The sequence below is a fragment of the Mesocricetus auratus genome, unplaced genomic scaffold, assembly GCF_017639785.1.
Source record: "Mesocricetus auratus isolate SY011 unplaced genomic scaffold, BCM_Maur_2.0 Super-Scaffold_100013, whole genome shotgun sequence".
Lineage (NCBI taxonomy): Eukaryota > Metazoa > Chordata > Mammalia > Rodentia > Cricetidae > Mesocricetus > Mesocricetus auratus.
Window position 1 is genome coordinate 63,691,679 of NW_024429196.1, and position 26,326 is coordinate 63,718,004.

The following is a 26,326-nucleotide window of genomic DNA, read 5'->3' on the forward strand; positions in this document are numbered from 1 at the left end:
CTCCATTCATGACCACATATCTATATTTTCAATCCATTCATTCAAAAATACATTAAAAAGAAAACTAAAGCAATGTCTACAATATAATCATCTTGAACAGTAAAGCCTCTTTAAAAATAAACTTACTCTGTCAGAAAAGCCAGAAATAGGAGTGTGTTGTTGTGTGTGGCTCTGAACGTGATTCTGTGTGCCAAAAGACAAGTTGTCCCCCTAAAATAATGTGTCTAATTGGATTGCTACAGTGTTCAAAGGTTTACTGTACACCCACTTTGCCAGCTGGGTGGGACTGGGAAGGAAAGAAAAGTCAAGAGTAGGGACAAGAGAGATAAGGAAGACAATATCCCAGAAAATCCCGGTCAGCTTATGAGGCAGGACTTCCAGAACATTAGAAATGTGTCAAAATGAGGTCTGCCACCCATAGTGTGGGGCTTCTATTTCTTTCAATGCTCCTAGGACATTTTCATGCTCCGTTTGTTCTCAGTGCCTTAGTAAAAGCTGTGGGTGCTACTTTCTCTTTCTGCCCTTGACTCCCAGATAGTAATTCCATCACTCCTTGGGTCTCTATAAGAAGCCACTTCCTCCAGGAAGCCCCACCCAACCACTGCCCCACTCATTAGCCTTTTAGTACTGTGTCACTCACTGCTTGTTAACGCGTCTGCTTTTCCGCCAAAACTATAGATTCCATCACAGTAAAGACAGTGTTTATCTTGGTTTTACATGGGAATGCTCTCTCAATCTTGGTGCTGAGTAAATACTTGTCAAACCAACGAGTAATAAACAAATGAGCTAGGAAGTATGAATGGAGAAGATTTTAATGGATAGTATTTCCTAATGCATTTGCTAGATTCTGGTATTCCAAGAAAAGGGAGGTTCTAGTTTTTAAGAAACATTGGGTTAGGCAGTGTTAGTTAGCTCATTTGCTGTAGGACCTCCCAGAGCACTTGAACTGCTAAAGTGTGTGGAATCTCCAGGGTGAGATGGGAGCTGGTATGTGCAATGACATTACCCAGAACCACTGACCAGAGGTTCCATTTTACAACAGAATCATATAAGACCAGTGTTATTCGGGGCATGCATTGGGTGAACCCACAGAGGAAAGCAGACGTGTCTTCACTGATGAGAAGATAGATGGGGGCAATTAAAATTCTATAAAAAGCTAAGTAGACCTTGCTAGCAGAAAATTTGGCACTAAACATAGATCCCGTTAGAGATGAGTCGGGATAGCGTGCTAGATAAGGAAGAGTTCAGTATCGTGCTGAACAGCTTAAACATTGTGCTGCATGGAAGGAATACAAGCTACAGAAAGGATGCCACACACAAGCCCTATTTTAGAAAGATGATTCTGGTGGCAGTATGGAAAGCAAAGAGGAGCATTTTGCAAATGGACAATCAGTAAGGTTATTGTGATGTTTCTGGTGAGGGGTTAAGAATGTGGAGCAGAGAAATAGCAACTGGTATAGAAGGGAAACCAGACAGAAGGTTGTAGGCTCCTAGAGAAGAGTAAGACCAAGAGAGGGCTCCAGACACAGGCCAATGCTGAAGAAGTAGGTAAATAGAAGAGAAAGGAAAAAGCACCCCTACTAATCTGGAGCTCACAACTACCTGTAACTCCAGCTCCAACCATTCTGATGAACTTTTCTGTCCTCTATAGGCACCTGCACACATGTACACAAACAAATGCACACATACACACACCAACATATACACACATAAACATACACACAGACACCAAATGCATACACATACACATGGACACACACACTCACACACACATACATATACACACATATACATAAATGTATGCACACATACATAGACACACACCAACACATACATTCACACACATAGACATATGTACACACATACAGACACACACGCCTACACATACATACAAACATATTCACACAAACACATACATACACAAAACAAGACAAATCTTTTAAAAAAATATATATAAATAAAGGGTGCCTTTATACCAGGACTATTTGATGGCATGACAGTTACTTCACTTTATGAGAACAGAAACCAAATCCATTGTATTCATGTGTGTCTGTCCAGGGATGGCAAGCTGATAATAACTAGTAGCTGACTGAATAAATGAATATACATTCAAATTTGCGAGTGAATAATTAATCACAAGTTCTGTTTCCGATGGTCCTGATCTTTCCAACATTAATGTTGCCCTCTTTTGCCCCATTGAGATGCTGATCTGACTGAGAAATCTCAGATCTGGTTGGCTATCTTTAGTGAGAAAGGACTTCCTCCCCTAGAGCAGCTTGGCCAGTCTGAGATGATGACTCAGACAATCAAGAATGACCGGAAGTGGATGAGCTGGACAAGCAGCTCAGATTTATTTCATTCTTTAAAACAATCCCTCAGGATTGTGGCATTTGCATGAAGGCTAATACATACAGTGATATGGGGCACCTATGAAGCAGGAAGTACACATGGACAGAAGAAGGAGGCTCTGAGACCCTGCGATCAAAATCCTTCATGGTGATTGGAATAGGGTGTGAGTGGGCTGCTGGTGACCCAGATAGCATCCAAGATCTCTGTCTGTTTCCTCTCTCTCTCTCTCTCTCTCTCTCTCTCTCTCTCTCTCTCTCTCTCTCTCTCTCTCTCTCTCTCGCTCTGTCTTGTTAAGATGCTACTGTTTGACTTAATGACCCATTTACCTTGGCGATAATCCTAAGACTTGGGCACTGTATATCTTCTCCTTAGGCATAACAGCCTTTCAGAGAACACACAGCTAAGGCTTAAGTGCTGGTCCTACATGAATTGCAAGACCTGAGCATTGGACCTATTGCTTTCCCTAGGAAGGAACATGTAGGGAAGATTATATTTTCATTTCAGTTAGGTTCATCATTTATACTTCCTTAGTATACACCTGTAGCTCTCACCCTCTGATATACTTGACTATTTCCTAACTAATATTATATTTCATTTGGTTTCAGAACAGGTTTTGCCCTTTTCATTATTGGTCTATTAAGACTCAAAGTATTTTTTGGCCTACTAAGACCCAAAACATTGTTTTTGAAGACTGGAGCAGACAGAGCTCTGGATTCAGGAACCCAGAATTGCTGTAAGGATGAGATTTTTAAAAAATTACAAAACTTGATACCATTTCCAAACCCTAAGCCAAAGAATGAAACACCTAGGAACTGCAAAACATTTATCACTCTAAAGCCTTTGTGCCCCAATGGCAGTATCTTCCCACATAGACACAGTTCTCCTAGCATATGTGTTCAATGGGAAGGAAGACCAAGTTAAATGGCCCAAAGCACTGTAGTTATTGGAGGGAAGTTTCCTGGAGGAGGTGAGCCTTGGGTAATTCCTTTAAAGACAGCATAGACACAAACTAGTCAAAAGGTCAAGTGGATTGAAGAAGGCGTGCAACCTGGAAGAAGTCTGGATACAGTGACTATGACAATACTATTTAAAACAAGTTTAAAGACGATTTATATGCTAATACATTCACATACAACTTGAAGACTGTTTAATATTAATGCTTTTTAAACCAAAGAGGTTTGACAACTGTGGTAGTGATTTTCCTCTTTGGTATGACAAAATAGTGACAGAAACAAGGGAGGAAGAGCTGATTTGGGCTCACTGTTTGAGGGCATGGTCTGTCATTGTGGGGATGGCTGTAGTGGCCTTCAAGCACAGCACAGGGAATAAGTATCACACACACACACACACACACTCATGCACACACGCACACATGTACACATGCACGTTTTCTAAGGTTCAGGGACAATGGCTAAAGATGGGATAAAATGTTTGTAAGAGCCAGATATCAGGGAGGACTGGAGTACACCAGTCCTGTCACTGGGCATGACAGGACTGCCACATTCACGAACTCACAGTAGTTGTATACCAAGCTCATCAACATTCTTCATAAATAATAAAGGGGTTCACAAACCCCCACTTTTTTTCTAACTGAGGAGCTATGGTGAATTGACGGCTCCAGAGAGAGGGAGAGTCAGTTTTCATGACATTGCTTTTAATAGTGAAGCCTCTTCCACCTTTAGAATTAGCCACCTGAAATGATGGAAGCCAAGGAAGTTCCAAACGCATTAGGATTCAAAGGGTAGCAGGGTGATGGTGGCACACGCCTTTAATCCCAGAACTTGGGAGGCAGAGGCAGGTGGACCTCTGTGAGTCTGAAGCCAGGCTGGTCTACAGAGTGAGTTCCAGGACAGGCTCCAAAACAATACAGAGAAACCCTGTCTCAAAAAACAAAAAACAAAACAAAAAAGTATTCAAAGGGTGAAGAATCAGATCCTGTGCCTTGAAGGAAAAACATTCAGCTTCTAGAATGTGTTGGATGACAGATGTGGTCTGTCATGCCCACCTTTAGAAAACATAATCTAAACCATGAAAATTTGCTAGAAGACACTCGTGACATTTATCATTTACTGGCAACCTCATTCAATTTCTACCAAATCACTCTACAAAAAGGGTCTAGTCTTCATTTCAGAAACAAGAAAAGAGAGGCTCAGAGCCATGCTGGCTGGGGGCAGTCAGCACCTGCTGGGTGCCATGCCCTTTGCAAGCATCAGGCCAGATTTTCTTTTTGGTTCACTAAAATTGGACTAAATAGCCTGCATGACCAGGTGGGATGGCTTGAATCCAAGCCCAGGTCTCTTAATTTTGCTCTAGTAGCCAATTCTGACTCCACTCACATCCCTCTTGCATCTTACTCCCATCTCAGTCCTATTTGGACCCAAGTCATGACATCTATCCCACACAGTGCTTTGGAGAGAGCAACAGAAACAGCCTCAGCCTGTGGGAAACTGCCTTTTCCCGTTGCTCACCCCAAGTGAAGCTGTCACTTGCATTGTGCTGAGATGACTGAAAGTGGTGTGAAAAATGGCTTCTGAGATTGGCAGTGGCACCGACTTGGCAGGGAGCGAGGTAATAACTACTGTGTTATGGATTGTTCTTGAGCCCTCAGATCACGTTCCTGTCAGACTCTGCCTTCATTCTGGGAAACCTTAAGAAGCAGTTCCCTTTGCTCCAAGAAAGAGTTCTTTGCTCTCACATGTTCTTGTTTATGAAATTGCAGATTTTCCAACAAAGAAGCAAAAACAAACTAATCTAAGTTTAGAAACCCAGTAAGATTAACACGGCTCCAGCAAGAAGATCTCCATGCAGGGCGTCTTATGGAGTTGGCCAAGAATAGCAAGGCACAAAATTGACTCCCATTAAACATAATAAATGGGAAGAGTGGAGGAAAAAAGGAAAGGATAGGCAGAGAGAGAGAGAGAGAGAGAGAGAGAGAGAGAGAGAGAGAGAGAGAGAGAGAGAGAGAGAGAAAGGGCATCAGAAGGGAGAAGGAATGGAAGCAAAGGAGGAAAACAGATGGTAGATATAAGTCAGCACACCACCTGCTTGGGTGCCAGTGGGGAGAAGAGCAGAAAGGAGATGGGAAAGCATAGGAAAAGAAAGCTCGTACCCCTCAGGCACCCCATAGACTCCCTGGCTTAATCCCTGATGCTTCATGATGGTCTAACAGCTCTTAGTCTTAAGAAAAACTATTTTCCATGCAATGACACAGCAGTCAGACCAAGAGCTCACAGACACCCCCACACACAAGAATCTACTGTGTCTTCACCCCCTTGCAGAATCATGTGTCCAAGTCTGAGCCTATCTCAGACTCCAGAGTCCCCCAGAATCCCCACTGACACCTTCTTGTGTTGGTATCAAGTCTGCTGCCCTGTCTATGTAGGTCAAGATGTGTTTACTCTGTGATGCAAGTATATTTTCTACTTACTTCTCTTCGAGAAGAATTCGTTAAGCCTGCAGTCATGCACTGCCATTCATATGGTTTAGTTCCATTTGTGGAAACGAAGTATAGGAAATAGTAAATAGCTGAGTAACAGACATGTAGGAGGGAATCAACTTGTAGAAAATATCAGATCCCAGTGAGTAAAGTGCTAGACTCCCGGGGACAGGACATTCGAAGTTCCCTTGTTTTAAGACACACTATTTTTTTTAAATTTTGGTTTCACAACAAAACTGGGAGGAAGGTGTGGTGATTTTTCCATATCCCCAACACATAGCCTTCCCCATTGTCAGCATTCGAGAGCTGCATTCATTATAACAGATTACCTTTCTGTCACAGCCTTGCTCATAGCTTACATTAGGGTTCACACTTGATGCTACATGTTCAATGGACTCCCACAATTGCGTCCTAACAGGGATGAATGAGAATTCTCTTTGCATATGGGGTCAGTCTTTCTTTTGGTTAAAACACCAATAGACTAGAGCAGTCGTTCTCCACCTGTGAGTGGTGACACCTTCAGCAAGCCTCTATCTCCAAAATAATATTTACATTATGATTCATAATGGTAGCAAAACTTATACTTTCCAAGTAGCAACAAAAATTATTTTATGGTTGGAGCATTAATAAGGTTGAGAACCATTATTCCAGAGAGTAAAGAAACCATGGAGAGCCAGAATAAAGAAAAACAAAAACAAACAAACAAAACTCATGGGACAATGAAGCTAAGAGCCATGCCCGGAATTTCACAGGCCACCATAAACTTAGTCCACACAAAACACTATCAGAGTATGTCCTCTTTGTCCCCGCTGTCTAAGAAGCTGAGGCCTTAAAAGAACAAGCTAGGAACATTGAAAATACAGAACCCACATGCATTAAGCTGTTTATAAATAAGTTACTATGTGAGGATGTGATCCCATATACACTGGAGCTGTAATACTTCACCAATTTATACTAAGCAGTGTTCATAAGAGTGATCTTAATATACTTGTTCAAAGAGAAGAACTGAATTTAAGATGCCTCACATTATTGGAGGTAGGTCACTGCGGTATTGATTTGTTGTTCTTGAGATTAAGTAAAATGTTCAGGATGCCTAAGGTGTCCTACTCTGAGCCCTGAAAGCACTGATAGGTAATAGTGAGCTCAGTGATGATGTTTGTGGGGATTCACCAAGCCATTGGCAGAAGAAATGGAAATGGGGATGTTTTAATCCCTCAGGCATTTATTAGTCATGTTGCTGGTGAAGATAATCTTGTGCTCCATGGTAAATTCAAGGATGGCAGATGGTTCCTAGACCTGACGAGGTCATTATCATATGATTATGTTAGACTGAGACAAAGGTTATAATGCATCTATTTTCTTTAGACTGGGTCTTACTGTGTATCACAGACTGGCCTCAATCTGTAATCCCTCTGTGTCCTCTACCTGAGTGCTGCAGTTACACACATCACTATGTGTGGTATGGTGAAGTAGATAGGAGGATTGTAAGAGTAACTAACTACAGTCAATAATAGATGAGCAACTGTTACACGAGTGTGATATCTGGTCAGTTAGTTGGCATTTTAAGGATGTATATATATATATTCCAGGCAGAGAAATATGACTTTAAAAAAGCACAGAGCCATTGAGTTCATGTGACAGTAAAAGACATAGATGAAACAGAATCAAGAAATTGAAGCAATGAGTTGAGGAGGAAGCCAGTTTATACATTTCGAGTATATCACACCAGGCAGCAGGGATTTTATCTAAAAGGGAAGAGTTTCCTATTGAAGTCTTTAAAATGAGAAGTTACATGATGCAATGCCTGAATTTGATGCTTACACACAGTGAAGGCAGGGTAGAAAATGACTATGAAGGGCAGGAGGCAGAGGCTCCAAGACAAGGCCTGAGTTCTTGAGATGGCTTGAGTTACAGCCAAGACCCTGTGACTTAGGAAGGGGAACAGTGGATTTGATAAGATTGTATGGCTTATTTCAGGGGCTTCAGGAAATACACAGAGAGGAGAAAGGTATATAGGACCTAAGGTCACATAGGACACTGGGGATGCTGACATAAGGTCACATGACAATGGGGATGCTGACATAGGGTCACATGTGACATTGAAGATGCTGACACAGGGTCACACATGACACTGAGGATGCTAACTTAGGATCACATGTGACACTGGACATGCCAACATGGGTTCACTTTCATTGATACTGAGGATGCTGACCTGAACAGTACAGAGAACCCAAAGAATAAACCTTCTCAGACCCAGGATTTATTTGTTTTACTCTTCATGCTTCCCTGGTAGCATGAAAGAAACTAAATTTTTTGGCATTACCTCATTTTAAAATTTGTTAGACACTTTCCTGTTCTACTGAAGATGTTATTTGAGTGACGCCATAGAGCTAGACCCAAGTGAATACAAAGTCATTTTCTATTTGTTTATTTTTCTTTAAGCATTTATTACATGGGTGCACATGCCAGGGCACATGTATGATTAGAGGACAGCTTGGGAGAGTCAGTTCTCTCCTTTCCCCATGTATGTCTACAGATCACACCCCATCAGGCTGGCAGCAAGCACCTCTACCCACTGAGTCATCTTGTGAGCCAACAAATTCTCCTAAAATCTTTAGTAATACAGACAAATATGTTACCAAAGAATGAATTCTAACCCCATGGTGGCTAAATATAATCCAGGGCTAGGCCATCTAATGTGGTAACCATTATATGCGATTACTGAGAAATTCAAATGTGACTATTCCTGAGATATGATATAAGTGTAAAATACAAATTAGAAGTCTGAAATAGAAAAAATACTTAATAATCTATTAATATTTATAATTGCATATGAAAGTGATACCTTAAATGTAATCTAAAAATAATTTCACAGTTTTTTAAATGTGGCTACTATAAATTTTAAGATTATGTACGCACATAGTTCCTATTATATTTCTATTGGTGAGTGTCTATCTGTGAAATTCTACTTTTTCAACCAATGTACGTTTTCCATTATTGTTCCTTGTCCAATATGAAGGTTAAATTACCTGGTGTTTTCTAATATCTCCCAATGTGTCCTTATCCCTATTAAGAAAGTAGTTACTGCAGCACCTATCACAACAGGTTCTATGGTGTTTACCACACCTGCAGGGTGAGACATAAACACCGATCAGTCATTCCACTTGGATTTTCCTCACACACATCTGCACGCCAGAGCAGGAAGACAGACCTGACTGCTAATTCCTGCCTGTGTCACTGGCTTCTCGACTCTCAGAAAGGTGGTAGTGATTCCGTTTGGCTCACTGCAGAGGAATGTATGGGTAGATAGTTACCAACGCATTTCAAAGGTGACTCTAAAGGCGCAGCATCTGTCTATTGATAATTTCTTTAACGTTGGTCATGGGATTGGTTTCCTCTGGAAGATGTGGAGGGAGAATAAAAGGAAACAGGCTGAGTTAGTGTCTGTTCCCAAGGACAGCAATGATCCTTTTGAAGTTCATCCCAGATCTTGTAGCAAGGCCCAGTTAACTTGGAGACTGGAGGGACCTCTGCCCACTATGCACAAAAGTCATCTTGGCGTTTTTGTGAAACAGACCAGAGGGCCAGGATTTTGTAAATCTGGTCATCATGATATGTTCGTGTAATTTCATCCCCATTTTGCAAAGAGACTCTCCATTCACAGCCAGTTCTCAATGGCCCTTCAACAGACATCATTTGGCAAGAGAAGGTAGGTGTGTGTAAACTGGGGAAATTGGGACAGAACTCATCTTACTATGAGTCTCATTCCCTTTACCCAGGAGTGTGGTGGCTTCAAGATATACTATTTGGCTTTGGGGATTGTGATATGGTTAGGATGAAAACTGGAGGTTTCATTTTCTGAAACAAGTTAGCAGCATTTGCTTAACCATTATGTGTCTTCTAGGTGGCTGGGGGAGGGTATAGGCAGATCATGTTGGGGGGCTGAACTCAAGACCTCCCAAGTTCAACTACCCTTTCAACTGCTAGAATTTAGAAATGTGGCAACAGTAATGAACACTGCAGGCTTTACAATTTGTGTGTGTTATGAAGCTAGACGAGGCTTTTCAACTTTAGGTTCAGACAACTACCTGAAGTCATTCAATACCTAATCTCAAGACAGCTATTGCGGTTACATCGTGAGAAATCCAAGCTTGCCCAGTGCCATCACTTAGGAGGTCCTGTACCCAGGCATTAAGCAAAAAGAAACAAATGCACACTGCAAAAAGGCAGTGCCAAAACGAAAATTCTGGAAACGTTAATTGTCTTTGTTTGGTGTTTTGAGTGCTGTCCCACTCTGAGGGTATTGAAGCTCCCTGGGGTTCAGGCTGGGGACTTATGGTGGGGGAGTGTTGCTCCTGGACGAGTTTAAATTGTTCAATGGAGCCAGAAGAGTCAGGTGATGGGATTGCTAATTCCCTTTAGAAGGAGACAAACTGCATATTTAAAAGCTCAACAAATACAAAAAAAAAAAAAATCAGCAGCTCAGGCGGTGGCTGTGAGTTCCAGATTTCTCCATGGCTGAGTCCTTGGGATCCTCCCAAGCTGAGCCTGTGGAGCTGCGGGCTGAGTCTGAAGCACAGAGCTTGGGGGCGATCAAGTGCAGGTCCAGGGTCTGGGTTGGATCCCCGGGCTACTTTCTGTTTCCCTTCGAAATGTCCCTGGCTTCCAAAACCGGTGGCCACCCAGTTCGAGTGAGAAACTGTACTCCTTGGAGACCCAGGGCTCTGTAAAGGTAAGGGGTGACCGCGTCTGGCTTCAGGGGGTAGGTGGGGGCGTCACACCGCCCCGCAGGATCTGGGTGGTCCCGCCCAGGAAGAGGTGATCTGTCTGCAGGCTGTTCTGGGATTCTAATGAGGAACGGGAGGGTATCTGAGCTTTGAAAGGGAGATACAGTAGCCCGCTGCTGCCGACATGCATGGCCATCTTCCGCAGGGTGAGTTGGATCGGTCCCCCAACTTCTCCACGAGGGAGCTGGTCAGTGGCCAGGCTCTGGCAACGCCGGGAAGGGGAACGAAGGGGCTGCCTGGCACCGCAAGGCTGTGTGTGTAGCATGTGTGTTTGCAGAGCCCAGCCCCGGGGGAGACTGTGGCTCACTCTGAGAGAGCACAGCTGTTGAAGAACCAGAGACCAGACACTGTGTGAGCCCAGAGATCTGGGCGGTCTTTAAGGTAGGCGCCTGAGTCTGGAATTATTTTGGTGCTTTTGTGGGTTTCTTAGGTGCATTTTGTGTTGGCTTTACACTTTGCATGATTTAGAGAATTCTTCCCTTTGGGGGACTGCTATCATCAATTGGCTAGTTTTTTTTTGTTTGTTTGTTTTTTGTTTTTGTTTTTTTTAATCTTCGAGTTGGGTTCCGAGGATGTCCCTGATAGTCTATCACTGAGGACTGGTCTAGAACTGGAGATGCTTTGTAGACCCAGGTCTTGCAGACTTCACTGCAGTAGAGGCATCGAAGCCCTGGATGCTTGCAGAAGCCGGCTTTTGGGAGCCTTGGGAAGTTTCCGACTTAAAGACACAGGAAAGACAAAAACCTGAGATCAGAAGATGTCCCTCGGGGGAGGTGGACTCAGGGGAGGAAATTGTAGATGACTTGAAAAATGGAAAGTTAAAAACAAGGATTAGGTTGGGTGGGATGGGGGCGGGGCTGGCATTGTCAGGCTTGCTGCAAGGAGATGGGAATCTACAGGGAACCTGTTAACAGGTTCACTTGGAGTAAGAATTGCTTTAATAGATTGTGTGGGCACAGGCTTCTAGAGAAGCAGATACATAGACTAGACATGCCTTACAAGAATTGTTTTAATTCTTCTCTGGCCACATGAGGTGCGCTAAACTAAACACGGTGATGCTAAAAGCAGATGGAAAATGCCCTTAAGAATACTGATTATAAAGAGATATTCAAGTTTTGTTGTATATTATCCTTTCTCACCTTACTCCCAAATTTGGGGAAATTGTGTGAGGTGAAAGTGTTGAATTTAAACAACTCTTTAAAGTGGTACAGCTACTATGGGACAGAGTATTATACTACTCAAATAGAGATGTCTTATCAGTGGTTCTTAAGTATCCAGGACCATATAACACATTAGAAAATTCAAAAGCCTTGTCATGAATTTCTGTCATTTTTTCTTTCCTGGGTGCCCAACACCCCATTTATCCTGATACCCAACAGATTAAACTAAAGAAGAAAGCCAAAGATAATCCTGAAATTTAAATACATTAAATTAAATATATTAAAATCTACATTTGAAATATAGATACTATGATATAAATATTTGTGATAAATATAGAACAATTCAGGGGCTCCCTATAAAGACCATAGTGGTCCCTCGGGAAACCCTTGTTTAAATCATTGAGATCCCTTTGTCTGGATTTAATCAGTTGAAGTGTGCTAGAGACCTATTTTTTTTTTTTTGCCCTTCTATTATATCCAGGAGACTGAGATTCTTAAAAATGGCCTCCAGACCCTGTCGAGCACAAGGCTTTTAACCACCTAGCTTTGAGCACATTGCTTCCCACTCTAATTCCCTACAATTTGATGCTATGCCTAGGTTTGGGTGTCCACATCTTCTATGTCAAGAACTCAGGCTTCCAGTTTTACAGAGGACTTCTGTATTACTTTCTGTACAAGGGACATTCTGGGAAGTACTTTGTGGATACCAAGGTTGTCCTTTGCCAGGTATTTCAGTACTTTATAGGATATGGTTTCAGAAGATGGGACATAGAATGGATTTTGAAAATTCAGTTCTTAAGAGAATACACACGTGTTGGTTAAACCAGTAGGTTTTGAAGTCAGGCTGATTGTGTTCCTATTCCAATTGTGCCACCACTTTAGTAAGTGAACATCAGACAGGCTTCTTGGCCTTTGTAAGATGTTCCTCATCTACGAAAGTGGGTGATAGCAAGTTGTTTTGTAAGCAAGTAGGTGTTGCATGGATAAAGCAACATTGCTTACGGAATCGCAGCATCTTAAACTACCTAGTCTCATTCATAACATGTAGTGACCACAGAATAATTGGTAACAAAACAAAACAGGTCATTCGTGTGTAAACCTTTATCCTAGCATCTGTGGTCCTCAACATGCTTTGGAATTAATTCTCTAGCTTGTCTATTCCTCTATCTAAGAAGGCATCTTTGTTCCCATGCTTTGGACATGCTTTGATTTAAGCCATACAGGATAACAATGGAAGTACCAGGTGAGCACTATTGGTGTCCAGATGCCCCTGAGCGTTACCACCCTGCTGATCCAACTCCTATCATTGTCTGTGTTATATCCAATACGCCATCTATTTGATGTTGTATGATACAGCCCCATTTGATTTCCCTCTGCCTGTATCTCAGCCTGAATCTACTAGGTTTAGGAATCCTGGGGATCTTATCCCAGTCTAGTAGAAGGGCCACGGTGGTCTATGACTACACTCCCAAAGTTCTAAGACCACAGTATGATTAATCTAAAGGTGCTCAAAGTCCTGTTTTCATTCCTTGAGTGTTTGGCATACCGTGAAGTTTAGAATCCCTAGCTTCAGGCTAAAAGCATGCAATGCCCAGCTTCCAAGGAAGTAATTGAGTGGATACAGCTTCCTTTCGGGGTTTGTTCCGAGGAGGAATGGTGAAGAACTTCACAGGGCCTCTTTTCCTAGGAAACCCACAAGATAATGCAAAAATTCAAGAGAAGCAGGACAAACCAAACTGCAAGGAAAAATGAGATAAACATTTCTAGAACGGGGAAGTATGTGTTGGTAATAAAAAACACCCTAGACATGACCACGTCACGGTGCTGAGAGAGAAGGCAAAGGGCAAAGGGAGGGAAAAACAACACAGGAAATGAGGGGAGGGGCGCAAACTCAGTTTGTGCCCTGAATAAATAAGTAAATCATTTAGTTGTATCTTATTTCCTCAGCTACAAAATGGTAAGTAGCACTTTCTACCTTTCCCCCAAGATACTCAAGAGAAACAAACAACAGTCTGTCAAAAGTAAAGGGATGGGATGGGGACATCCTGTAGCCAGTAAAGGTGAAGGTCAGAGTTCTGATCCCCAGGACCCAAGTAAAGGCCAGGTGGGCACTGTCACCTGCCTGTCATCCCAGAACTAGAGAGGACCCAGGGATTCCTTGGAGTGAGTTAGCTAGCCAGACCAGCTAAAACAGTGAACTCCAGGTTCAACCAAAGATGTATGTACCTCAATATGTAACATGAAGGGTCATCAGTATTGGGTGGGCCTCCACATGGACACACACACACACACACACACACACACACACACACACGAGCATGTGCATATGCATGTACACACATGTGCAACCACATACATGTGAACACACAAACACACATACCACACACACACACACACACACACACGTGCATAAAACAAAGAAGAAAAAAGTCTAAAAATATAGGAACTTAGAGTATTCCTTATGAATCTAGCCAAAAGGAATTTAAAAGCTAGCATTAAAAAAAAACAAGCAGAAAGGGATATGGGTGTTAGTAAAAGCATAAGTTTTGGTGCTTGGTTAGTTGGCTACATCTGCCTATTGCAACAAAATACCCTGGCTGGGAAAAGGAAAGTCCCTTCCCAGCTCTGTAGACTAGGATGGCCTCTGTCCTTGGGTTGAGATGGCTATCTTTTCACTGTGCTTTTGTGTTTTCACTCTTGGGTCTATGTATTGTTTATGTTCTAATCTGTTCCCATGAGGATACCACAGATGAAGCCCTCCCTTGTAGCTCACATCTTAATCATTTCTTCTAAGATCTGCTTTCTAAGTGGAGTCACCTCCACAGATGCCGGGGTCAGGTTTCAACATGAACTGACAGCTACCCAGTTAAGGAGAGAGTGTAGCATCTTTGTTTTTAAAGCTAGTGAGATCAGGAAAGGAGCCTAGCATTTCTCTAAAGGAAAATGGTACCTTCCTCAGTTAACCACAGGCTAACCTGCAGATAGAGCCTCTGGTCATCTGGGCCAAGCAACCTTGAAGAGAAGCTTGACTCCTTTTGTGGTTTTTCTTTAATTTTCTAATTTAAATTAGAAACAAGCTTGTTTTACCTGTCAATCCCAGTTCCCTCTCCCTCCCCTCCTCCCCTGCCCCCCACCAGCCCCCTATCCCAACCGCTGAGAAGCTTGACTTCTTGAGGCACTTGTAGTGTGTGGGAAAGCAAAGGCCTCGTTTCATTGACTCCCACTATGTCTTCTGTCAATGAACTAAATGAGTTGTCCTTAACAAGGCTGTAACTTAGCAGGAATAGCTCTCCAGGAGGGAAGATGTCATTTTGATCAGATTGTCCCTAGGTCCAAAGGATGTTGTTACTTCTCTGGACAACTTCTCATTTCCTTTCACTCCTCTGCCTCACAAAGGAAGTTGAAAATTAACGCTTTCATCTGGGTTACTAATATGGTTTATGTGACTATGTATGCTCACATCCCTCCTATAGTCAGCCCCTAGTCCTCTCTGCTCCCATTTTTCATGAATAGTGACAGTCAATGAAATAGACACAAATATTCTCACACACACTTAATGCAGAGACAGAATTTGGGAGTAGAGAGTAAAATGATGTGCAATGATATTTTCACATCATGTCCTCTCCAAGTTTTATCTCTTTAATTTCATAGAAATTGATTAAAAAGTTTGTCAGTGTTATGGCAAGCACAAGAAGTGACAACTGTTGTAAATGTGCTGACACTGAAAGACAGAAACCAGAAAATGGTAACTGTGAAGTGTGAGATTCAGGAGCACACAGGTGAGGGCAAGTGTGCACACACTTCCTTTCCACCACAGTTCCCAATTGGCAGTATGAATGCTCTATCCAAACAAGAAAATTCAAGCGAAAGTAGGCATGGCAGGGATAGCGGTAGGGGTGGGAGCTGATGATGATAAAGAATATATATATATTAAGAAAAGCAAATGAGTCTGTGGTGATATCTTTCTGCACAAATAAAACCTGTCTGGGGGTCAGAGAATGGAGCTCACCACCAGCTAACCATAGAGGTCTGGAGGTCTGTACAGACAGATAGGAAGTGATGTAGCTGGGCAGAAACAGGATATAAGCAGGGAGAAACAGGAAATTGCTCTCTGCTGAGGTGCTTAGGAGGAAGTAAGTTGTGCTGTGGCTTGTTCCTTCTCTCTGATCTCTCAGCATTTCCCTCTATATCTGACTCCAGGTTTTTATTATCTAGATCAATTAAGAACTCCTTTTATAGGAGTCGATATTTAGTTGTGTGTAACACATCCTTCTTCTTAAAAACATTCATGAGTTGACTTGGTAATGCACTTGTCATACAAGCTTGAAGACCTGAGTTCCATACCCAGAAGCCATGTAAAAACCCAGATGTGGTGATGTGTTCTTGTAATCCCTGGGCTGAGAAGACAGAGACAGGAAGATACCTGGGGCTTGCTGGTCAGCCATCTCAGCCTACTCAGTGAGCTCCTGGCCAGAAAAAAAATAAACCCTGTTTCAAAAGACTGTGTAGATGGCACCTAGGGAATAGCAGCCACACACACACATGCACACATGGTGTTCATGCACCTACACATATGTGCACCCACACAGACACATACCAACCCAGTAGACGCATGCATGAAAGGAATCTGGATGCGGACGTTTCTGTCCTGCCAGCAACTCCCAAATAAACACACTGAGACTTAATATTACTTATAAATCCTCAACCAATAGTTCAGGCTTATTACTAACTAGCTCTTACATTTTAAGTTAACCCATATTCCTTATTTACACTCTGACATGTGGCAATACCTTTTCTAAGTATGGTGTGTCCATCTTGCCCTATCAGCATCTGGCTGGCAACTCCCCTGACTTCATCCTTCTCCTTCCCATCATCCTTAGTTTGGTCACCCCACCTATACTTCCTGCCTGGCTATTGGCCAATCAGTGTTTTATTAGACTGATTTGAGTGACAAATCTTTACAGTATACAGGAGGGTTATTCCACAGTAGGTATCTCTCCAGTGCTTTAGACAGAAAGATCATTCTGTTACAGTCATGAGTGATTCCCAGCAAGTCAAGAACACACTGTATCATGAATAGACAGATTTCTTCATGCCAGGCTCCCTTCTCTGAAGGCAGAAGGCTCCTCTGAAGAGCCAGAACAAGTAATGTGTTATTGCTGTACATCAGTTTGCCCCCAAGTATTTTGGCAGCACTGAAAGTATTAAGTACCCATTTTGGTTATTAGAATGAGATTGTTGCAAGAAACTGTGACTTAATTTACAATATGTTGCTGTCTGAGCTATTTTTCCCTGATTTCAAGGTTCATGACTTACCCCCAAAAGGGGTTGTGGTACTGAAAATGGTAAGAATATGCATTTAGTAGAAAGTCCCCATCTTTACCAATCCAGTGTGGGCTCTTGTAATAAATTGGAACCACTTCTAGCTTTTTGGATGGTTCATGTGTAGAATTTCTCAAACCAGTGTGTGCTTTATAAATATCATGTCTTTTTCTGTAAAGAGAAAGATAAGCACTGTGTGGGGGTTGTTGTTGTTGTTATGGTGTTCAATCAGCAAGCATTTATCATCTACTGCACTAAGGCAAGGCATTGTGCAAAGAGTTTCACAGTGTATGAAAAGATGATTCACACCAACCCATACCTTTTCAGAGAAATAAGGCATGTGCAGAAGAGTTTTAACAAAATGCTTAAAATGACAGCTTCCATGAGAACAGAAGACTGTCATATTCAAGGTGGAGAAGAGGGAGGGAGTGATTCTACCCAGAAAAGGCTGTGGAGTTGTTGCTAGCAGAAGCATCTGGAAGGCTGCGGAACTCTATTTTCATAGAGGGTGAAGAAGCAAAAGGGCCAAGGGGAGGAGTGATGGGACATTCCCAATGAGGATGAGAGAGGAGCAGGAAGCAGATTCCGAGAGGAAGACTTACATAGGATGCATGAAGCAAAGTGGCCAAGCCAGCTTTGCTGGTGCTGGGGTGGGGGCAGGAAGACAGAAAGTATCCTGTTGTGAGATGCCTTGGAAAAACTTAAATGGCCAGCCTGGAAACGACCTGATGATCTCCTAAAGTTATTTGTAGGGTGGCATGAGTGGATAGTGATCTTTACCAACAGTAAGCAGTGATAGGTTTCACTGCACAATAGATGTTAAGTTTATCTAGCTTAAACTGTGCCTCAAGCCCATCAGCTATGACCAAGGCAGCTGATCCTGATTTCCCATGGGTTCTGTTTGTGCAATATTCACCTACTTCTAGAATGTAGTGTTTAAACCAAATCAATTCTCCAGGTGCTTTCACGCTGATTCATGGAAATGCACTTGGCACAAAACATTCAAGCTAGGTGACACTCTGCTAGGCTGCCATCCTGTCAGTGTCCATTTTGACTGTACTAATTGTCATACCTCGTTGAATGTTTTGGTGATGTTGCTGTTTAGAATGGCCTCTACTGTTATGGTATTGAAGCACTATGCTGTCAAGCAGAGCTCCCGACTCCAGGCAGGTAGCACTGTGTTGAATAGAACACACACATATTCATAAGTGACATTCAAAGCATAGGTTACCATGCTGTGGGCTGTGACCGTGGGTTCAATGGTGACAAATCAACATGTATTGAACATGTATTTGAACAGGAATACATGTAAGACATGCATATGCATTGAGGGGTTCAAGAACATGTGCCACCACAAACTTAACCCTGCATTTCCATAACAGTCAGTAATGCTTCAATATTCAATAAGAAGCATTCACAGTGATGCCATAGAACAGGCCTGTGAAGGATGAAAGTGATCTAGTTATTTCTTTCCACAGGGAATAATGTAAGGGAGTTAAGAAAATGTCTCAGTCAGCCAAGTATGTGGCCTTGGACCTCAGATTAATCCCAGTTTAAAAAAGCCAGCCTAGGGGGTGGAGAGTTGCCTCAGCTGTTAAGAGCACTTGTTGCTCTTACAGGAGAGCCAGATTTGGCCCATCTTCACCTCCATTTCCAGGGATCCAACACCTTCTTATAATCTCTACAGGAACCAGACATATGTGTGGCACTCATACATGCATGCAAGCGAAATATTCATGCATACAATGAAATAAATAAATCTTTAAATAATAACTACAAAAAGCCAGCATGGTGGTACACCCTTGTAATACCAATGCTGGAGCAGTGGCAATAGGCAAATCCCTGGGACTTACTGGCCAGCCAGCCTACCCTACTTGGTGAATTCCAAATCAATGAATCTGCCTTGGAACTCACTCTGTAGACCAGGCTGGCCTTGAAATCACAGAGATCCTCCTGCCTCTCCGTCCTGAGTGCTGGGATTAAAGACATTCACTACCACCACCCCTGGCTTAGAGATCTCATTTTAAAAATAATAATAGCAGTGGTAGTAGTAATAATAAATTACTAAGTAAGCTGTTGTACCTGAAGGACTGATATTTATGGTTGTCCTCTGTCCTTCACACATACAGACAACAGTTTAAGACTGTGAAGAAATTACCCAGGACTACATAGCTAACACGAACCCAATCTGCCAGACTACAGTGCCATGATGAAATGGCGTACATTCGTAAAGACAAGATAGACGGCTTAATTTGGAAATGACAATGAAGAACAGAGAGGATAAGACTGACAATAAATGGTTTAGGAAGCAGGATCAATGGGGCGTGGCCACTGATTGCTTGAGAAGGCAAAGAGGAGGAAGGAGTTTCAGAGAACTCTCTGGTGTGACGGAGCAGCCTGGCTGTTAGAATCTAGAAAGTCTGAGGGTCAAGGCTGCAGCAGGGAAAGCACTTGACTCATACAGAGCAGGTAAGAGCTCCGGACTGAGAGAAAAAAAAATCAGGTGTTGTTCTATCAGCACTCACTGTTGCAGGTGCTGTTTGTTGCAGGGTTCCTATGAATGATCTAGTTTGATCCTGACACTAAGCCCATGAGTTGGGGACTGCTCTTCCTGTTTTGGAGCTGAGATACTGGGGCTCAAAAAGTACAACAACATGCCCACAGACACCCCACAAATGAATGAAGAACAGGGATTGCAGCCTCAGTCCCACTAACTAGGGAGGTTATAATCGCAGTGAGACATTTTAGAGCTTGAAGGACGTGCCAACAATGCTAATCACATCCTGCCTTGCTCTGCCTTGCTCTCTAGTCTCTTGTTCTCAGCTGTACTTTTTCCAGCACTTTCCTTCCTACACATTTACTATGTATATCACTTCCTACCTTCCAGTTCTATTCCAGTTCCTCTCTCCCAAAGGAATGTTGTTCTTCTGGCCTCTAGATTCCTTCCTCTTCCTCTTCTTCCTCCTACTTTTTATCCCATTCCTTCTTTTCTATATTGCAAAGGTGTTTTTACAATTATTTGGTAGTTGCAGAAACTGGACATGCTGTTATTATATAGCTTAAAATACTTAGCATTTCAGTGTTTCCTAGAACATAATACATGTGCTTGAGGGTTATTCTCTAAGTCCTTCTTAGGTTCATGTCAGGAGAGGTGCAGCTTACTTACAGACATGCTTGCTAAGAGAAAAGAAGCAAAGAATGACTGCACTGTTGGTCCATTAGCTTTGGAAATCCTGCTATAGAAAGTCATGATTCTCATCTATATTTCCCCACAGACATCAATGATCTCCGATTTTTAAGACAGCAATCTTTCTGCAGGTGTCCCAAGTCTGTATTTCTGTGCCTTATTTACCAATTCTTCTGAGATAATAAGAAGTAAGATATTCCCCAACACTTAGGCTAGCCTCACAGCACTCAGCTCTGTAACAACACAGAGGGTGTTCCATTTGAGACGACTCAGAGCCATGTGTTATAGTCAAAATCAAGTTAACAACACATAATGAAGACTCAAGCCAGAGGCTTGGGCTCTTTTCATCCTAAAATGCTCCTTGAATATGTCCAAAAAGGTGACTGTTCTCTCTGGCCACCTGAAAGTGCTGTCTGCCGAGCTGTGGCACTCCTTCAAATACTCTCCAGAGCTCAAGGCCTGGAGTTGCAGGGAGACTATCAAAGTAGACTTGCTATAGGTAAATGGAAAAGAATTCACCCAAGGGGAACTTCTATTCTTTGAAATAACCCAAGTCTGAAGCCCTTCACTTACAAATTAATAATGAAACCTCTTGAAGGATACCAAAGCCCAAAGAAAAACACAGGTGGCAATGTAGCAATGTTTCTGTACTCAGTGGACCATAGCTTTTCAGTGAGTCAATCCTGCAATTGTGTAGAGATGTGCTAACACAGCAACAAAGGCCCTGAGATCTCTGCCTTCTAACTCTTGGCCATAGGCTGAAAGGGAGCTGGGAAAGTGAAGTTTCGTTTGATCCAACGAACGCTAGAAACCATCTTTCAAGTATCCCGGACAGAACTGCGTCCAACATGTGCTTTGCCAAACCCAAGGGAAATTCGCTGCATATGTTTCTGATTCATTTATAGTTCAATCATCAAAACATTGCTTCTCGAGGACTAGTTGTGGCCAAGAAACTCTTTATGAGCCATTTAAAAACATATCTTGAAAACAGGAAGCCTCCCTGTGCCAAGAGCACACAGATGTCTCAGCAGAGGAAGCTTGGATATTGAGCTTTCCTAACCTGGTAGACTCCCACCCCACCCCACCCCTGCCCATCCTATCTAGAAACCTGATTCCATCTGCTAAATGATTTCCCAGCAGATAACGCTTTGCCTGAGCCCACAGCATTATCATGCAGCCATTGAAAAGCTAAAGCAGAGGGCTTGGGGATAGCCCAGGTGATAGAGTGTTTGCCTAACACACACCGAGCCCTGGGTTCGGTTCCCAGCACTGTATAACACCCTGTGTGGTGCTACAATCTGTAATGACCTTACTCAGGCAGCTAAGGCAGGAGGATCAGAAGTTTAAGATCTTCCTAGGCTACAGAGTGAACTCAAGGCCAGCTGATAATGTATGAGATTCTGCTATTTTCTGGTTTTGTTTTGTTTTGTTTGCTTGTTTTAAATAGACTTTCACACATGGGCCTGAAAAAAACATTAGATTCCAAAGAGCCATCAACTTCAAAAAAGGAAGAAAATTCTCTTAAAGTTTAAAAAATTACTGTGGTTACACACGGAGAATGTTAAAGTTGGCATCTTAATTCATGTACATGCATAACTCAGTGCCATTGAGCAATCATCTTCACTCTATTTTTCTGGAATCCTTCCTAATGCAAAACTGAAACTGTGTCCATTAAGGAGGAGCACCCCTGTTCCATGTTCCATTTCCTATCCTTTCAGCCGCTGTTAACTACAGCTCTACTGTCCGTCCCATTAGAAAGTGGCATTCATCTGGTAGCACGAACTTATGCTGTCACTAAAATGTAAAGAGACTTTTAATGTATGGATTCTTGGGTATATAGTCCTGGGTATAGTGTAGGAATAGGAATAATGTCTTGACAAGACTGTGTGATTAGGGCTATATCATGAGACCCTTCCAAAGCATTTATGTGTAATTGACACAGATGACTAGGCCCTCAGTGAAAGCATGATGAGCCAATAATACAAAGAAAATCCTAGAAGACCTCCTAAAAAGACAAGAGGAACTCAGGTTAGAATCACATTAGAACCTCCTCAGATCTGGGATAGTTCTCAAAGTAACATAGTCCTCAGTCTTCCAGTGATGTTCATGTGGTTGATCCTTGAACCACACTTTGTAAAAGAAGATTCTAGAAGGCAAATGGATAACCCTAGGGAGCCCTTAAAATTCTAAATCAAATATTTTGGGTGAGTGTCAGGCACAGGAATTTTTGAAGTGCCCTAGAGCTAGCATGGAGAACCTCCGACTTAGAAATGTAGTTCATATTTTCACACTGTCTCTCCCTAAATCAAATAATTCATATCTGCCTCGGGGGAGGGTATTTAATTGTAGTGAATTATATTTCTCTGATAGAAGCCCCAAGAAGCTATTTATTTCTATTTTGTTGATAAAAGGAGCCAAATTCTTTAGCTTTCTGGTGTGTTGACTGCATAGCTGACATCTAGTTCAAAAAAAATCTAACACCTTGTGCTCTCAACAGTACAGAGATCATCCTACATATTCAAGTAAACTACATGGGAAAGTATGAACAGAACTAACACACCTCAAACTTAAAAAAAAGGTTAATATTCACAAATGCTTAGACATGCATCCTCAGAACCATGTAACACAAGAGGAATTCTTGTGTTACAAATGTTTGGAACAGATTTTACAATCCACTTGTCTGCATTGTAAAATAAATGTAATATACTTCCTCAGAACTTATTATTCCACTTATAACTGCATACTGATGAATCTTCTTGGATGAGGCACTTGCAAACTTCACTCCTAGGAAGCTAAGAGTGCCATCTATGCTTGGTGTAATTAACATCACACACTCAAATATTAAAAAGTGCCTGCAAAATGCATTTATTTCCACTTTACCATCATTAAATCTGAATTCCTCTTTCTTACGATGTGGTTATGTCTTAGTGGCTCCTAATTTCTGATGACAGAAACTATTGTGGGCCAGCAAGGTGGCTCAGCAGGGAAGGACACTTGACACTAGTCCTGTTGTTCCCTGAGCACACATGCTGAAAGAACAAAACCAATTTCCACAACTTGTCCTCTGGCCTACACACACACATACACACACATACACCATGGCACACAAGCATACATGCACAGAGAGAGACAGACACATACAGACACTAAACAAATTATTATAGCTTGGATAAATCTATTTGTTGTAGTAGACAGATGCCTAGTCAACTTAACCTAGAAGAAGGGGACTTAAACTGTGGAATGCTACTTTACAGCTAAAATTTAATGTACCTAAAAAAAAGCAACCTAGATGTCCCTCACCCGAAGAATGGATAGAGAAAATGTGGTACATCTACACAATGGAGTACTATTCAGCAGAAAAAAATAATGGAATCATGAGATTCGCAGGCAAATGGATGACACTAGAAGAAACCATCCTGAGTGAGGTAACCCAGTCACAAAAAGAGAAACATGGCATGTACTCTCTCATATATGGATTTTAGACATAGATCTGGGGAGTGCCAGCCTACAATCCTATTGCCAGAGAGTCTGGGAAACAGAAACTTCATTTACTGGCTGGTTAAGTTCTGAGCTGAACTCAAGAAAGCCAGTATCAGAGAGGGAGGACTGATGATCAAAGGGATTAAGACTGGGCTGGTTGAACCCCCAGAAACAGCTGACCAGACAAAGGTTAACTCTTGAATCCCAGGCATCAGCCTGGGAATCCAGCATGGGACTGATCAAGACCCCCTGAATCTGGGTGTCAGTGAGGAGGCCTAAGTAATCTATTGAGCCTTGGACAGCAGATCAGTACCCATCCCAAGTATACACACGGTCTCTGGACTCCCATAGAACAATGTGAGGTGCATTCTCACCCTGAACTCTTGGGGAAGGGTCTAGGCCCTGCCCTATATGAAATGACAGACTATGGACACCCCCATGGAGGGCCTCACCCTCCCTGGGGGAATGAGGGGATAACGGGGGGATGGGGGAGGGCACGGGAGGAGGGGAGGGAAAGGGAGAGGGACCTCGTACTGACTTGTGAAGCAACCTTGTTTCTTATCTAAATTTAAAATGGAAAATAAAAAAAATATTAATAAAAAATCACTCTTAGCTGCTCTCATGTTTTTATTGACTAGTGGCAGGCTTTAAAGAATTACAAATTTTGCTGTCACATATTTCCACTTTGTGCTGTGGGTAGTTCATGTGCATGAATCAAAAACTGACAAAAAATCATTATGAAAGATGTTGTCATTTTCTAGGAGCCGAAATTGTATTGTAATGACCCGAAATAGAATAATGATCACTAATGGAACACACATGACCAGGACGGTCATGAAGAGGGTGTGTGTGTGTGTGTGTGTGTGTGTGTGTGTGTGTGTGTGTGTGTGTGTATACACTCACCTATGCTTGTGCATGAATGCAATGTCAGGTGTTTGCCTCACTCGCTCTCCATCTTATGTTTGGAGGCATGGTCTCTTACTGAACCAGGAGTTCGGTGTTTGACCTGGTATGGGCTAGTGAGCCTCAGGAGCCACCAGTCTCAACCCCACTCCATCATGTTAAGATGCAGACACATACCACTGTGGCCAGCTTCTCCGTGGCTTCTGGAAATCTGTATTCAGGTCCTTGTGCTTACATAGCAAAGACTTTGCCTACTGAGCCATCTCTCCAGAAACACAGAGTTACAGAGCACTGTTTTGAGCCTTGTGTGTAACCAGCCAGGACTGGAGGAAATCACTCAGGGTCCCCCTTGTTCATGTCTTCTCTGATCTCATCTACACCCATTGTGAGTCCTAGAGCCTGCAACTTATTTTTTGGACATTTTGTCCATCGTCATTATCTGTGTTGTCAGTTATCAGTCAGCCCTACCTTTCCACTGGAACTGGTTCCAGCTTCCCTCTCAGATACCCAAATCTGCAGGTGCAAATCCCTTACATACAATGGCATGGCATTTTCACATAACCTACACTCATCTTCTCGATACTACAAGTCACTTCCAGATTTTCTATAGCACCTGAGATAATGCAATAATGCAAATGCTATGTAAATAGCTCGTGGTATATTGTTTATAAACAATGATTAGGGGAAGGCTTTTACATGTTCAGTGCTTATGTCTTTTTTTCTTGAATATCTTCAAGTTGAACCATGCTGTGGAATATGGGTACAGAAGGTTGACTGTATTCTTTTGAAATCTTGATTTGGAAATATACCCTTTAAATTCCAGTTTCCCATTACTGAAAACTCAAATAATTCAAGTCCCTTATGGGATATTTTCAGATAGACTCAATTTTTCATTTCTGAAGAAAAACTATCTGTTACATAATTTGAATTGATGGCCAGTAAACTCATAAGTGTCAGTTCGCTTAGACAATGTAACTGTCTTCTTGCAGCAGCACAATTCACATTGGATTCTATTTCAACTTTTGAAAAAAGCCTGAAAGTCCATCCAGGGTGACCTCTGGAATAGATCCGTAATTCTAACAGGTAGAGACCACAGATTCTGGTGATAGGTTAGAGGCATCAAAATAGACATGCTTCCAATAAGGAAGGTGCCTAAACTATAAGTGGAATACTAGTAACTCCACCAGGAACAAATAATAACGGAGGCCAGGTCAATCAGACACAGGCAGAAGCTAGGAAGAAAGAAGGCAAACAAGATAGTAGGAAGTAAGGGAAAGATGAAACAGAAAGTCATCTCCAGGTCATAAAAATTAAGCCTGGACTCAACAGCTAAGAGCACTTGCTGCTCTCGCAGAGGACCAGGGTTCTATTTCTGCTACCTATACAGGGTAGCTCACAACTGCCCGTATTTTCAGTTCTGGACAGCTGACAGTTGCAGACCACTATGGACCAGGTAGCAAGATCCTGGAGAGAGACAGAGATGGAAGCATGCTAAAATTAACACCGAAACTGCAATGGTAAGACAAATCTGAGTCATGGAGGCAGCTTTTCCAGTAGATTTTCATCTGAATACCCTGGAAGTTTCACTTACAAGATTCATTCTGAATCGACCAACTGAAAATCTCTAGACATTTTACACAAAAATAGGAATGTCAGATGAACACTAGGCTTGGTCACAGGTATGTAGTAGGGATGGGAGTTT

General features: G+C 42.3%; 1 protein-coding gene across 9 annotated transcripts in view; it reads left to right on the top strand.

Moving 5' to 3' along the window:
- Phactr1 (phosphatase and actin regulator 1) overlaps positions 1–26,326 on the top strand; it is a 463,994-nt gene that overhangs the window by 170,007 nt on the left and 267,661 nt on the right. The window contains exon 1 of one of the 9 annotated variants that reach the window (XM_013110667.3): positions 10,301–10,517. The exons of 7 other annotated variants lie outside the window; for them this stretch is intronic. The gene's annotated coding sequence lies outside the window, so the exon portion shown is untranslated. Of the gene's footprint in view, positions 1–10,300; positions 10,518–10,793; positions 10,954–26,326 lie in introns of those variants that run through there. One more of the 9 variants, XM_013110666.3, reaches the window with a different exon arrangement.